This window comes from Brassica oleracea, chromosome C1 (genome assembly GCF_000695525.1).
Source record: "Brassica oleracea var. oleracea cultivar TO1000 chromosome C1, BOL, whole genome shotgun sequence".
NCBI lineage: Eukaryota > Viridiplantae > Streptophyta > Magnoliopsida > Brassicales > Brassicaceae > Brassica > Brassica oleracea.
The window spans coordinates 31156707-31166948 of record NC_027748.1 but is presented as its reverse complement, the minus strand read 5'-3'; the positions used below and the strand labels follow the sequence as shown (position 1 = coordinate 31166948).

The 10242-nt window shown below is 38.3% G+C and overlaps 1 pseudogene; it reads right to left on the bottom strand.

The window, feature by feature from the left end:
- Nucleotides 1–523: 523 nt before the first annotated feature.
- LOC106337448 overlaps nt 524–10242 on the bottom strand; it is a 13076-nt pseudogene continuing 3357 nt past the window's right edge.

Below are 10242 nucleotides of genomic sequence, written 5' to 3'. Positions count from 1 at the left end.
ATCGAACCCAGTACCGCTTTGGTGTCCAGAAGAGGCAGGGTAGTTTCCGCATGGAGAGGGAATCGAACCCAGATGGTGGTTGCCACCACAGGCCCGTCCTGCCACTTGGACTACCTCGTCCGGACCTCTACGCAATCTCTCTCTGATTGCATGTCTTGTCTTCATCTCCTAACATCTCTCTTGTTAGTTGGCTTTATTACTGTCTTTAAAAAATATCTCTGAGTAGTAACTATACTGAACCATGATCACTGAATTTAACCTTATCCAAGGTTGGAGCAAGTAACAACGGAAATTTTAATTCCACAATCGTTTTTTTTTTGTATGCAAACAGTACTAGAGATTAGAAATATTCACAATGTGTTACATTTAATACGGTGAATAATTTAATAAATGAACCATGAAACATAACAGAATGCAAAGCATTCGATCGAGAACTGATATCAAAGAACGGTCTGATTAACCAAAAAAAAAGGTAAAATACATAGTGTGAACTACCGGAATAAAGCAACGGAGTTTGTGAAGTTCAGTTTGCTTTGGCTTTGAAAGTAGAGGGCTTGTCATCTTCCTTTTCCTTCTCCTCCTTGCTCTTATCTGCCTCGTCGAGGTTGTCAATGTCATGTATCAATCCAATGTAATAGAGCAACACCCCAATTAAAGTCAAGTTCTACGAGTCAATAACAATCTTTGTTGATCACATAAGACCAATATGTGTGATTTTATGCGGTAGCAAAGCTAATTATTAACCTGAGTGAAGTCGTTCAAGTTGGTAGGGAAAGGAACAGTAGTTAAGAGGATTTGCGTTGCCAGCTGCATCAAGAAAACATGTAGTCAGATTACAATCTTGTGCAAAAAGATTCAAGATAGAAAAATATGGTTGTACGAAGAAGTAAGGTGGGATGGATTGTCCAAAGATGAACCACAAGGCTGCGGTTCCTTTTGCGGTTATGAGCGAAAAATCTAAAAGTCTAACATCGAATGCGACCACTTACATCCCGGTGTATAAAGTGAGAACCTTAGAGCCATATTTGGTCATCACATTTACTAGTGGCCCAACCGTTTTCTCGAGCGGCCCACCACCGCCACCAAAATGATCAGCATAACTAACATAGATCGTGTATCAAGTCTTGTGATGTAGAAGCAAACTAAATGAATTCATAATGTACTCTAATATTCTTACTCTTGGACAACAGAGATGATAAAGACAAGGGCAAATGTGTTGGATAATTCTAAGCTCGTGGAAACTTAACATATTATCAGATGTTTAATATGTTAAGATAAACACAATAAGGAAACCTATAAATAGGAAAAGGAAGTTTGTATTTAGGTTAGGTTTGTGTTTTCCATATCCCACATGTTAAAAGGAATAGTTTTTCATATAAATAGAGATCTAATGGAGAGGTGTTCCATAAGATTGAAAGATGATCTAAGAGTGAAACATTGAGAGCTTTAATTTTGAGTAGTTTCTAAAGCTAATAAGAAAAGTTGTTCTTATAATTCTTTGTTTCCTAAGAGATTTGAATTGGTATCAGAGCCTCAGGTTGGAGACTCGATCTAAGCTTAAGTTGTAGCTTAAGATCCTGGTGCTTGTGAACAAGAGATCGCGACGGCAAGATGGCTGACGTGACTAGGGCTCCACGCACGAAGGACTTTGGATCTACATCCATCCAATGTCCGATGTTTTCATCGACAAACTACACAGTTTGGTCGATGAAGATGAAGGTTCTACTTCGTGTTCATGAAGTGTGGGACACGATCAAACCCGGTTCAGATGATCAAAAGAAGAACGATGTTGCGATAGCTCTTTTGTTTCAATATGTTCCCGAAACATTGATTCTCAAGGTGGGAGAACAAACTGCATCAAAAGAGATCTGGAACGCCATCAAGTCGCAACACCTAGGAGCTGATCATGTAAGGAAAGCGAGACTTCAGACGTTGATGACGGAGTTTAATAGGTTGAAGATGGATGATAACGATACAGTCGATGACTTCGCGGGGAAGATATCGGGCCTATCATCCAAAGCAACCACGTTGGGAGAGAACATAGAAGAATCCAAGATGGTCAAGAAGTTCTTGAAGGATCTTTCGAGTCACAAGTATATGCAGATCGTAGCATCACTTGAGAAATTCCTAGATCTCAACTCGACGGGGTTTGAAGACATATGTTGGAAGGCTTAAGGCGTACGAGGAGCGTGTAGGAGAAGAAACTTAGAAAGAAGACCAAGGGAAGCTGATGTTCTTGAACAATGAAGAGCATAGTCAGAGGGGCTATGAGAATTCCCGTGGTAGAGGAAAAGGACAGAACAGTAGAGGCAGAGGTCTAGGTAGGTCACACAACCAAAACCGTGCATCACACACCAAAGATAACAACTCGAAGAATAATTGTTCAAAGCTGATATGTTGGAGATGTGACAAGCCTGATCACTATACAACTGTCTGTCCCGAGAAGACAGAAAAGAATCAAGAAACCAACCTAAACGAGACAGAAGAGGCCGATGCACTCTATGTACACGAGGTGGTGTTTTTGAACGAGGATAAGGTGATTTCGAAGAATCTTGATATCGACAAAGGCAATGCAAGTGTCTGGTATTTGGATAATGGAGCGAGTAATCACATGACGGGGAACAAGGAGTTCTTTTCGAGTTTGAATCTCAACACCAAAGGGAAGGTGAAGTTTGGTGATGGATCGTGTGTTGACATGGTAGGAAGGGGTGTGGTTACTTTTGTGTGCAAGACTGGAGAAAAGAAGGCACTCAAAGACATATACTACATACCCGACCTGAAGCACAATATATTTAGTCTTGGGAAAGCAACAGTTAACATGAAAGATGTCTACTTAACCCTCATAGATTCGCATGGAAGGTTGCTAGTTTGTGTGACAAGATCTCCAAACCGTCTCTGCAAGACCCCTATGAAGATAAGCTACTCGGAGGGTTTGCATGTCAGAGACAAAGATGCTACATGGAGGTGGCATGCTCGACTAGGACATATAAGCTATTGAGTGATGAACAACATGGTAAGGAATAAGATGGTCGTAGGAATGCATAGTGTAACACACGAAGAAGGCGTGTGTAACGTATGTCTCGCAGGGAAGCAAACGAGACAATCATTCCCGTGTGTAACACACGAAGAAGGCGTGTGTGATGCATGTCTCGTAGGGAAACACATGAGACACTCATTCCCGAGTGTAACACACAAAGAAGGCGTGTGTGACGCATGTCTCGAAAGGAAGAAAACGAGACACTCATTTCCGAGTGTAACACACAAAGAAGCTGTGTGTGACACATGTCTCGCAGGGAAGCAAATCAGAGACTCATTTTCAACTAAGGCCATGGTTCGTACATCAAATCCATTGGAATTATTGCTTGGATATTTGTGTGGGCGAATCGCACCACCAACACAAGCAAATAATCGTGAGGCATTCTATCGGTTCAAAATATTTCACACCGATAGAGGAGGAGAGTTTGCCTCAGCTATGTTCAATCTAGGATGCAACGATAGAGGAGGAGAGATTGCCTCAGATAAGTTCAACCTATTTTGTGAAGAGAATTGGGTTAAAGCTATGGCAGACGAGTTGGAGTTTATCACAAGATACAAGATATGAGAGCTTGTAGATACACCGACTGGTTCTGAGAAGAAAGAAGAAAAAGATCGAGTTTGTGAGCTACACAAGGCTTTGTATGGGTTACTCCAGGCACCCAGGGCATGGAATGTGAAACTCGATCAGGTTCTCAAGGAGATGAGATTTGAGAAGTGCACGAAGGAACCATCAGTGTACCGCAAGACTGAAGGAGGAGACGTCTTGATCATAGCCATCTACGTTGATGTTCTATTTGTGACAGGAACTTCGCTTAAGGTGATTAGGCAATTCAAGGAGGAGATGTCTAAGAAGTTCGAGATGTCAGATCTAGGTAAACTAACGTACTACCTTGGCATAGAGGTGATTCAAGGAGCAGACGAAATCAGAATAAAACAAGAGAGGTATGCTCAAGGAATCCTGTGTGACACAAAGATGGAAGCGTGTAACGCAACTCAAATTCCAATGGAGGCGAATTTGAAGATTTCAAAAGATGAAGATGAATGAGAGAAAGATGTGAATCCCATGGGTGGATTCGCACACCATGGTGTGGTGAAGGAAGATTACTTGATGATTATGTTCAAGCAAATGAGGAACGTAATCGGAGTTCAAGAAATTGATCTCCCTAATTCAAGTTGGAATTAAGGGGGTGAATGTTGGATAATTCCAAGCTCGTGGAAACTTAACATATTATTAGATGTTTAATATGTTAAGATAAATACAATAAAGAAACCTAGAAATAGGAAAATAAAGTTTCTATTTAGGTTAGGTTTGTGTTTTCCATATCCCACATGTTAAAAAGAAGTCTTTCATATAAATAGAGATCTAATGTAGAGGTGTTCCATAAGATTGAAAGATGATCTAAGAGTGAAACATTGAGAGCTTTAGTTTTGAGTAGTTTCTAAAGCTAATAAGAAAAATTGTTTTTATAATTTTTTTTGTTTCCTAAGAGATTTGAAAATGCCATTCTACCAAAAAATGCAATTGCTGGCAATGCCCTTGTTAAGGTTGTGCACATCATGTTCTTGACGTTTGACATCCTCGTATTTTGTTCTTGATGTCAATTTTAGCTATGAAATCTGATTAAGATAGTGGTAAAAATACGAAAAACGTCAAATCATCATGGAGAGGATAAGGAAGTATCTTGATGAGAATCATTTGTTAAGCCAAGAACTCTAGAAACACAATGGTTTTATTTTTCTTAGAAAGCATGACAGTAAATTATTGTATCATTTCTTTATTTTTTAATATAAGAAACAAGAACTAGGATGTTGATTAGGGGGAAAAAATACTTACCTGTCCCAAAAGTAAAATTTTTGATGAATCTGTAGCGTACGAAGAATAACTAAATAAAAGATTCGTACATTGAGACGAAAATGGAAGCAGCAACTTACAAGGAAGAAGTTGGTTTAGTCATTAAGTCGTAATATGAACAAACACCATTATTGATCCAGACCAGCTTGTGGAACAAAAGTCTTAATGTGTTCCTTATTATTTAAATGTTGTTATGAAAGTCATATAGAGACAGCGCCGAAATGTTTGAATATATAAAAAGATGTGGGATCCGCTGTACTATTTGCACAGTGAATTCTTCTTCTATATAAACGATCGTTTCGATCGTTTATAAAACACACCTCAAAACACTTCTCTTCTATTCTCTCTCTGTATTAGTGTTATTTCTTTCTACGGATATAAAATTTCGCCCTTATTTAAATTCCTGCGATACAAATAAATTCCAGTTCTTTTATAACACGTTATCAGCACGATCACTCTGCGATTCGGTAAAATTTATTTGTATCATTTATACCCTGTTATAATGGTCGGTATACCGCCTCTACTATTATTTATACCATGTTATAATGGTCGGAATACCGCCTATATTATTTACTAGTAATTTAATTTATTTATTGGTCGGCCGAGCCGCCTTATATTCTGTTTATTATTTATTGGTCGGCCGAGCCGCCTTATATTCTGTTTATTATTTATTGGTCGGCCGAGCCGCCTTATATTCTGTTTATTATTTATTGGTCGGCCGAGCCGCCTTATATTCTGTTTATTATTTATTGGTCGGCCGAGCCGCCTTATATTCTGTTTATTATTTATTGGTCGGCCGAGCCGCCTTATATTCTGTTTATTATTTATTGGTCGGCCGAGCCGCCTTATATTCTGTTTATTATTTATTGGTCGGCCGAGCCGCCTTATATTCTGTTTATTATTTGTTTTAACCCATATAATGACCTTTGCAATTTCTGGCATTTTAAATCCATCTGGGATTCTCATATAGATATCAGTATCTAATGATCCATATAAATATGCCGTAACGACATCCATGAGACGCATTTCTAAATTTTCATTGGCCGCTAGGCTCATCAGGAATCTAAATGTGATTGCGTCCATGACAGGAGAATAAGTTTCCTCATAATCAATTCCTGGCCTTTGAGAGAAACCTTGGGCTACGAGACGAGCTTTGTATCTTGTAATCTCGTTTTTCTCATTTCTTTTTCGGACAAATACCCATTTGTACCCAACTGGTTTTACATCTTTGGGTGTGAGCACAATAGGTCCGAATACATTTCGTTTGTTAAGCGAATCTAATTCGACTTGAATTGCATCTTTCCATTTTATCCAGTCATGTCTCTTTTGACATTCATATACAGACTTTGGTTCTGGATCTTCGTTTTCTTCATTTATTTCCTTTGCTAAAAGGTATGAGAAAACGTCATCAATATCATCCATCTCATTTCGTTTCCATATCTTTCCATTATGGATGTAATTGATAGAAATCTCATGATTTCCTTCAGATTCAAGATGCTTTATATTGTCATTAGATTCACAATTTTCTTCGTCCAAAATATTTTCTGTTATTTTGGGAGTATCATGCTTTTCACATTCCTTACGTTTTCTAGGAAGTTTATCCTTTGAACCAATAGGTCTACCGCGCTTTAAACGTGTTCCTGATTCACGTGTATCAACTGCCGTTCCACCATTTTGTGGTATTTCAATACGAGCAGGAGTATTTGCAGCGGGTATATGTGATTTAGTTACCATTTTGGTATCAGCAAATGCATCAGGTAGCTGATTTGCTATATTTTGTAAATGCATGATACGTCGAACTTCTAGTTCTGACTGTTTCGTAGGAGGATCAAGGTGTAATAACGATGGTACACTCCATTTGATCTCTTTTCCTACTTGTTTATTGTCTCCCCCTAGAGTTGGGAATTCTTTCTCATTGAAATGACAATCGGCAAATCGTGCCGTAAACACATCACCAGTTTGTGGTTCTAGGTATCTTATTATTGATGGAGAATCATAGCCAATATATATTCCCAACCGTCTTTGTGGTCCCATCTTTGTACGTTACGGTGGTGCTATTGGCTATGATTCTCCATCAATAATAAGATACCTAGAACCACAAACTGGTGATGTGTTTACGGCACGATTTGCCGATTGTCATTTCAATGAGAAAGAATTCCCAACTCTAGGGGGAGACAATAAACAAGTAGGAAAAGAGATCAAATGGAGTGTACCATCGTTATTACACCTTGATCCTCCTACGAAACAGTCAGAACTAGAAGTTCGATGTATCATGCATTTACAAAATATAGCAAATCAGCTACCTGATGCATTTGCTGATACCAAAATGGTAACTAAATCACATATACCCGCTGCAAATACTCCTGCTCGTATTGAAATACCACAAAATGGTGGAACGGCAGTTGATACACGTGAATCAGGAACACGTTTAAAGCGCGGTAGACCTATTGGTTCAAAGGATAAACTTCCTAGAAAACGTAAGGAATGTGAAAAGCATGATACTCCCAAAATAACAGAAAATATTTTGGACGAAGAAAATTGTGAATCTAATGACAATATAAAGCATCTTGAATCTGAAGGAAATCATGAGATTTCTATCAATTACATCCATAATGGAAAGATATGGAGACGAAATGAGATGGATGATATTGATGACGTTTTCTCATACCTTTTAGCAAAGGAAATAAATGAAGAAAACGAAGATCCAGAACCAAAGTTTGTATATGAATGTCAAAAGAGACATGACTGGATAAAATGGAAAGATGCGATTCAAGTCGAATTAGATTCGCTTAACAAACGAAATGTATTCGGACTTATTGTGCTCACACCCAAAGATGTAAAACCAGTTGGGTACAAATGGGTGTTTGTCTGAAAAAGAAATGAGAAAAACGAGATTACAAGATACAAAGCTCGTCTCGTAGCCCAAGGTTTCTCTCAAAGGCCAGGAATTGATTATGAGGAAACTTATTCTCCTGTTATAGATGCAATCACATTTAGATTCCTGATGAGCCTAGCGGCCAATGAAAATTTAGAAATGTGTCTCATGGATGTCGTTACGGCATATTTATATGGATCATTAGATACTGATATCTATATGAGAATCCCAGATGGATTTAAAATGCCAGAAACGTTAAGTTCCAAACCTAAATAGTTATGTGCAATAAAATTGCAAAGATCATTATATGGGTTAAAACAATCTGGACGAATGTGGTATAATCGTCTCAGCGAACACTTAACAAAAGAAGGATACACGAATGATCCTATATGCCCTTGTGTTTTCATAAAGAAAACAACATCCGGATTTGTGATAATCGCGGTGTACGTTGATGATCTTAATATTATTGGAACTCAAAACGAAATCCAAAAGGCATCAAACTATCTGAAAGGAGAATTTGAGATGAAAGATCTCGGGCAGACAAAATATTGTCTAGGATTACAAATTGAGCATTCTCGAAAGGGTATATTTGTACACCAGTCTACATATACCAAACGAGTATTGAAACGCTTTAACATGGATAAAGCAACTCCTCTTAGCACCCCGATGGTCGTTAGATCACTTAATGTTGAAAATGATCCGTTTCGACCATCTGAGGAAAATGAAGAAATACTTGGTCCTGAAACTCCATACTTAAGTGCAATTGGAGCTCTTATGTATCTTGCAAATTGTACTCGACCTGACATATCCTTTGCTGTTAATCTTTTAGCGAGATTCAGTTCGTCTCCTACGCGAAGACATTGGAATGGAATTAAACATGTCTTTCGTTACCTTCAAGGAACAACTGATTTAGGCTTGTTTTATCCTAAAAGTTCAAAAGGTCAAATGATTGGTTTTGCAGATGCAGGTTATTTGTCAGATCCACACAAAGCTCGATCCCAGACAGGATATGTTTTTACAATTGGAGGCACCGCCATATCTTGGCGTTCTCAGAAGCAGACACTTGTTGCTACTTCTTCAAATCACGCTGAGATCATTGCACTCCATGAAGCAAGTAGAGAATGTGTATGGCTAAGATCAATAAGCCGACACATCTGTTCAAGCAGTGGGATTAACGAAAATACGGAGCCAACTATTCTATATGAAGATAACGCGGCATGTGTTGCTCAAACGAAGGAAGGATATATCAAAAGCGATAGAACCAAACATATACCTCCGAAGTTCTTCTCATACACTCAAGAGCTCGAGAAGAATAAAGAGATTTAAGTAAGATATGTTCGATCATGCGACAATACAGCCGACCTCTTCACAAAATCACTCCCTACCTCGGTATTCAGAAAACACATCCACAACGTTGGGATGCGCCATCAGAAGGATCTATGACTGTTCATTCGAGGGGGAGCTTACGTGGTTGTACTCTTTTTACCTTACTATGGTTTTTCCCATTGGGTTTTCCTGGAAAGGTTTTTAACGAGGCAACAAAGACGTTAAGCGAGAGCGGATAATGACACCGGCCCCCAAGGGGGAGTGTTATGAAAGTCATATAGAGACAGCGCCGAAATGTTTGAATATATAAAAAGATGTGGGGCCCGCTATACTATTTGCACAGTGAATTCTTCTTCTATATAAACGATCGTTTCGATCGTTTATAAAACCCACCTCAAAACACTTCTCTTCTATTCTCTCTCTGTATCAGTGTTATTTCTTTCTACGGGTATAAAATCTTCGCCCTTATTTAAATTTCTGCGATACAAATAAACTCCAGTTCTTTTATAACAATTAACTCTAACTTCTTGTGTTTTTATCTTAGAAAAGGTAAGAAGATTTGGGTGTTTTTGAAGTCAACGTTCGCAGAAAAGACTCTTAATTAAAATCTACATTATAATAGGGCAGTTGCATCACTCCTGATACGACAAGTCAGCATCACTCCTGATACGACAAGTCAGCGATATATGGGTCCTATTTTTAAAAAGTGTGAAAAAAATATCTGTGACTCGAACCCGGGTTATTGAGATCTAAACAACAACATTTACATTATAATAGGGCAGTTGCATCACTCCTGATGCGACACGTCAGCGATATGTGGATCCCACTTTTAAAAAGTGTGAAAAAAGTGTTTGTGACTCGAACCCGGGTTATTGAGATCTAAACAACATCATTTATACCACTGAGCTAAAAGATTCTTTGTACATTGATGACTGAAACAAATATATATTTATGAAGGTCGAAAATCTTTGATTTTTCGGTTTTCTCTGTGGGATCCACACTTATTTATTTTATCTAATGATTTAATAAATACTTTATAACTCACATTTTGAAATGAGATTCGTTAAAAAAAAGTCCAATAAACTTCTTTGGTCTGTAAGCGTTCTCTTCAATGGAAATTTAGGGCTTTCAATTTTTAATCATCGGTTCATGA